The following is a 6,283-nucleotide window of genomic DNA, read 5'->3' as shown; positions in this document are numbered from 1 at the left end:
TTTTTCGTTTGCCCTTTTTTTTTTGTATTCACTGCTTTTTCTTGCTTCAAGAATCATTTTTATGATTTTCATATCCTCAGTAACATGTCTCCTTTTTCATCATTCTTTCAAGAGCCAACATTCATGAACCACAAATTCAAAAGACATATGCACTGTTCAAGCATACATTCAGAGAACAAAAGTGTTGCCACCACATCAAAATAATTAAACTGTTATAAAATTCAAAATTCATGCAATTCTTTTTCTTTTTCAATTAAGCACGTTTTTAAGAAAGGTGATGGATTCATAGGACATTCATAACTTTAAGGCATAGACACTAAGACACTAATGATCATAAGACACAAACATGGATAAACATAAGCACTAAAATTCGAAAAACAGAAGAATAAAGAACAAGGAAATCAAGGAACGGGTCCACCTTTAGTGATGGCGGCTTTTCCTTCCTCTTGAAGGTCCTATGGAGTGCTTGAGCTCCTCAATGTCTCTTCCTTGCCTTTGTTGCTCCTCTCTCATGATTCTTTGATCTTCTCTAATTTCATGGAGGAGAATGGAGTGTTCTTGATGCTCCACCCTTAGTTGTCCCATGTTGGAACTCAATTCTCCTAGGGAGGTGTTTAGTTGCTCCCAATAGTTTTGTGGAGGAAAGTGCATCCCTTGAGGCATCTCAGGGATCTCATGATGAGAGGGGTCTCTTGTGTGCTCCATCCTTTTCTTGGTAATGGGCTTATCTTCATCAATGGTGATGTCTCCCTCTATGTCAACTCCAACTGAATAACAGAGGTGACAAATGTGGTGAGGGAAGGCTAACCTTGCCAAGGTAGAGGACTTATCCGCCACCTTGTAGAGTTCTTGGGCTATAACCTCATGAACTTCCACTTCTTCTCCAATCATGATGCTATGGATCATGATGGCCCGGTCTAAAGTAACTTCGGATCGGTTGCTAGTGGGTATGATTGAGCGTTGGATAAACTCCAACCATCCTCTAGCCACGGGTTTGAGGTCATGCCTTCTCAATTGAACCGGCTTGCCTCTTGAATCTCTCTTCCATTGTGCGCCCTCTTCACATATGATTGTGAGGACTTGGTCCAACCTTTGATCAAAGTTGACCCTTCTTGTGTAAGGATGTTCATCTCCTTGCATCATAGGCAAGTTGAACGCCACCCTCACACTTTCCGGACTAAAATCCAAGTATTTCCCCCGAACCATAGTAAGATAATTTTTTGGATCCGGGTTCATACTTTGATCATGGCTCTTGGTGATCCATGAATTGGCATAGAACTCTTGAACCATCAAGATTCCAACTTGTTGAATGGGGTTGGTAAGTACTTCCCAACCTCTTCTTTGGATCTCATGGCGGATCTCCGGATATTCACCCTTTTAGAGTAAAAAGGGGACCTCGGGGATCACCTTCTTTAAGGACACAACTTCATAGAAGTGGTCTTGATGCACCCTTGAGATGAACCTATCCATCTCCCATGACTCGGAGGTGGAAGCTTTTGCCTTCCCTTTCCTCTTTCTAGAGGTTTCTCCGGCCTTGGATGCCATAATGGTTATGGAAAAACGAAAAAGCAACGCTTTTACCACACCAAACTTAAAATGTTTGCTCGTCCTCGAGCAAAAGAAGAAAGAAGAGAGTAGAAGAAGAAGAAATGAGGAAGAGGGAGATGGTGGTGTATTCGGCCAAAGAGGGGGAGAAGTGGTGTTTTGGTTGTGTGAAAATGAAGGAATGAAGAAGGGTATTTATAGGAGAGGGGAGATGGGGTTCGGCCATATTGGGTGGGTTTGGGAGGGAAAGTGGTTTGAATTTGAAGGGTGAGGTTGGTGGGGTTTTATGAAGGGTGGATGTGAGTGGTGAAGAGAAAGATGGGATTTGATAGGTGAAGGGGTTTTGGGGAAGAGGTATTGAGGTGATTGGTGAATGGGGGAAGAAGAGAGAGGGTGGTGGTGGGGTTGGTGGGGATCCTGTGGGGTCCACAGATCCTGTGGTGTCAAGGAAAAGTCATCCCTGCACCAAATGTTGCTCAAAATCACGTTTTGAGCCATTTCTGGCATTAAACGCCGGGCTGGTGCCCATTCCTGGCGTTTAACGCCAGGTTCTTGCCCTTTTCTGGCGTTTAACGCCAGTCTGGTGCCCCTTTCTGGCGTTAAACGCCCAGAATGGTGCCAGACTGGGCGTTAAACGCCAACTGCTAGGTTTACTGGCGTTTGAACGCCAGCAACATCTTCCTCCAGGGTGTGCTGTTTTACTCCCTGTTTTTCATTTTGTTTTTGCTTTTTCAATGGATTTTGTGACTTCTTATGATCATCAACCTACAAAAAACATAAAATAACAAAAGAAACTATATAAATTATAATCATTGGGTTGCCTCCCAACAAGCGCTTCTTTAATGTCAGTAGCTTGACATAGGGCTCTCATGGAGCCTTACAGATACTCAGAGCAATGTTGGAACCTCCCAACACCAAACTTAGAGTTTGAATGTGGGGGTTCAACACCAAACTTAGAGTTTGGTTGTGGCCTCCCAACACCAAACTTAGAGTTTGACTGTGGGGGCTCTTCTTGACTCTGATTTGAGAGAAGCTCTTCATGCTCCATCTCTATGGTGACAGAGGGATATCCTTGAGCCTTAAACACAAAGGATTCTTCATTCACTTGAATGATCAGTTCACCTCCATCAACATCAATCACAGCCTTTGCTGTGGCTAGGAAGGGTCTGCCAAGGATGATGGTTTCATCCATGCACTTCCCAGTCTCTAGGACTATGAAATCAGTAGGGATGTAATGGTCTTCAATCTTAACCAAAACATTCTCTACAAGTCCATAAGCTTGTTTTCTTGAGTTGTCTGCCATCTCTAGTGAGATTTTTGCAGCTTGTACCTCAAGGATCCTTAGCTTCTCCATTACTGAGAGAGGCATGAGGTTTACACTTGACCCTAAGTCACACAGAGCCTTCTTGAAGGTCATGGTGCCTATGGTACAAGGTATGGAAAACTTCCCAGGGTCAGATCTCTTTGAGGTAGTCTCTGCCTAGACAAGTCATCCAGTTCTTTGGTGAGCAAAGGAGGTTCATCCTCCCAAGTCTCATTTCCAAATAACTTGTCATTTAGCTTCATGATTACTCCAAGGTATTTAGCAACTTGCTCTTCAGTGACATACTCATCCTCTTCAGAGGAAGAATACTCATCAGAGCTCATGAAAGGCAGAAGTAAGTCCAATGGAATCTCTATGGTCTCATTTTGAGTCCCAGATTCCCATGGTTCCTCATTGGGGAACTCATTGGAGGCTAGTGCACGCCCATTGAGGTCTTCCTCAGTGGCGTTCACTTCCTCTCTATCCTCTCCAAATTCGGCCATATTGATGGCTTTGCACTCTCCTTTTGGATTTTCTTCTGTGTTGCTTGGGAGAGTACTTGGAGGGAGTTCAGTAACTTTCTTGCTCAGCTGTCCCACTTGTCCTTCCAAATTCCTAATGGGGGACCTTGTTTCATTCATGAAACTTTGAGTGGTTTGATTAGATCAGAGACCATGGTTGCTAAGTCAGAGGGGTTTTGCTTAGGATTCTCTGTCTGTTGCTGAGAAGATGATGGAAAAGGTTTGCCATTGTTAAACCTGTTTCTTCCACCATTATTATTGAAACCTTGTTGAGGTCTCTCTTGATTCTTCCATGAGAGATTTGGGTGATTTCTCCATGAAGAATTATAGGTGTTTCCATAGGGTTCTCCTAGGTAATTCACCTCTTCCATTGAAGGGTTCTCAGGATCATAAGCTTCTTCCTCAGATGAAGCATCCTTAGTACTGCCAGGTGCATGTTGTATTCCAGACAGACTTTGAGAAATCAAATTGACTTGTTGAGTCAATATCTTGTTCTGAGCCAGAATGGCATTCAGAGTATCAATCTCAAGAACTCCTTTCTTCTGACTTGTCCCATTGTTCGCAGGATTCCTTTCAGAAGTGTACATGAATTGGTTATTTGCAACCATTTCAATGAGCTCTTGAGCCTCTGTAGGCGTCTTCTTCAGATGAAGAGATCCTCCAGCAGAGCTATCCAAAGACATCTTGGACAGTTCAGAGAGACCATCATAGAAAATACCTATGATGCTCCATTCAGAAAGCATGTCAGAAGGACATTTTCTGATTAATTGTTTGTATCTTTCCCAAGCTTCATAGAGGGATTCTCCATCCTTCTGTCTGAAGGTTTGGACTTCCACTCTAAGCTTACTCCATCTTTGGGGTGGAAAGAACCTTGCCAAGAAGGCATTGACTAGCTTTTCCCAAGAGTCCAGGCTTTCTTTAGGTTGAGAGTCCAACCATATTCTAGCTCTGTCTCTTACAGCAAAAGGGAATAGCATCAGTCTATAGACCTCAGGGTCAACCCCATTAGTCTTGACTGTGTCACAGATTTGCAAGAATTCAACTAAGAATTGATGAGGATCTTCCATTGGAAGTCCATGAAACTTGCAATTCTGTTGCATTAGAGAAACTAATTGAGGCTTAAGCTCAAAGTTGTTTGCTCCAATGGCAGGGATAGAGATGCTTCTCCCATAAAAATCAGGAGTAGGTGCAGTAAAGTCACCCAGCACCTTCCTTGCATTGTTTGCATTATTGTTGTTTTCGGCTGCCATGTCTTCTTCTTCTTTGAAGAATTCGGTCAGGTCCTCTAAAGAGAGTTGTACTTTGGCTTCTCTTAGCTTTCACTTCAAGGTCCTTCACTTTTTCCACTAACGTTCCACCCTCATGTACCCACGTTAACTCCAACGTTAGTGGTCTTAACGTGACCACTAATGTTGCCTTCTCAATTTTTGGCCAACGTTATTGGGACTCACTTTTCCCAATAACGTTGACTTATACCCCTTCGCGAACGTTATTCAGAATCACTTTTCCCATTAACGTTGCTTGGTGCCTTTTGTTCCTACGTTAGAGTTCACATTAGTGTAGCTAACGTGACTCTTAACGTGGGTGTGTCTCACCTTCGAGAGCATTAGTGACACCCACCTTTGTCACTAAAACTCCAAATGCCCAAATTCTATACGTTAGAACTCACGTTAACTAAGTTAATGTGGCTCTTAACGTTGTAGTGATGCCATCTTCCAACGTTAGTGACAAAAGTGAGTGTCACTAACGTTGGCTCTTTGATCTCAACTCCATGTTAACTTTCACGTTAATGGTCTTAACGTGAAAGTTAACGTAGGCAATGCTAGTTGGTCCAACGTTAGTGACAAAAGTGAGTGTCACTAACGTTGGCTTTTGTTTTCCTCTTCCACGTTAGAATTCACGTTAACTAAGTTAACGTGACTCTTAACGTGGATCATTGCCAAGTTCTCCAACGTTAGTGGTGTTCACTTTTACCACTAACGTTGGAGGAAAACGTTATTGGTGTTCACGTTTTCTCTTAACGTTGGAGTTCCCTTTTGCTTCTACGTTAACAACCACGTTAACTTAGTTAACGTGGCAAGTAACGTGAGCTATGGATGGCTTCGCAGGTGTTATTGGTGATCACTTTTCTCATTAATGTTGTAAGCTTTTACCATTCCACGTTAGTGTTCACAAATACTAACGTGGTTCTTCCTTGCTTCCTTTGCCCTGAAATCAAGCAATTAAAGTGCATCAAAGCTCTAGCCAAAGCCATGAGATTATGCATCATCAATTTATCATGCAATTCTAGTAAAATTCTCATAAAATCATGCAAAATTCACAATAGTTGCTTGAATCAAGGTGTGAGTGTATTTTCATCCAAAACTTGCCTTATTCACTAAGAAAATGCATGAAACTACCATAAAACAGTAAAGAAAAGGTCAGTGAAATTGGCCTAGATGCCCTGGCATCATGTATCTTTCCCAAGCTTCGTAGAGGATTCACCTTCTTTCTGCCTGAAGGTTTGAACATCCACTCTAAGCTTGCTCAGCTTTTGAGGAGGAAAGAATTTGGCTAAGAAAGCCGTAACCAGCTTATCCCAAGAGTTCATGCTATCTCTAAGTTGAGAGTCCAACCATATTCTAGCTCTGTCTCTTACAACAAAAGGGAAAAGCATAAGCTTATAGACCTTGGGATCAACTCCATTGGTCTTGACAGTATCACAAATTTGCAAGAATTTAGTTAAGAACTGAAAAGGATCTTCTGATGGAAGTTGGTGCACGAAATTGTGATCAATACTTTTCAAAACATAAACAATCCCTAGTAATGGCTCCAAAGACTTGGTGCTCAATACCATGGCATAAACACAACTTCGCACAACTAACCAGCAAGTGCACTGGGTCGTCCAAGTAATAAACCTTACGCGAGTAAGGGT

General features: G+C 42.4%; 1 non-coding gene across 1 annotated transcript; it reads left to right on the top strand.

The window, feature by feature from the left end:
• The first annotated feature begins 4,106 nt into the window (after positions 1 to 4,106).
• On the top strand, positions 4,107 to 4,214 carry LOC130959500 (small nucleolar RNA R71). Its single transcript, XR_009078576.1, has one exon. It is a non-coding gene; the product is annotated as a small nucleolar RNA R71 (small nucleolar RNA).
• Positions 4,215 to 6,283: the final 2,069 nt, after the last annotated feature.

The sequence above is a fragment of the Arachis stenosperma genome, chromosome 10, assembly GCF_014773155.1.
Source record: "Arachis stenosperma cultivar V10309 chromosome 10, arast.V10309.gnm1.PFL2, whole genome shotgun sequence".
Taxonomy (NCBI): domain Eukaryota; kingdom Viridiplantae; phylum Streptophyta; class Magnoliopsida; order Fabales; family Fabaceae; genus Arachis; species Arachis stenosperma.
Note: the sequence above shows the minus strand (reverse complement) of the source record. Positions and strands in the feature narration are given on the sequence as shown.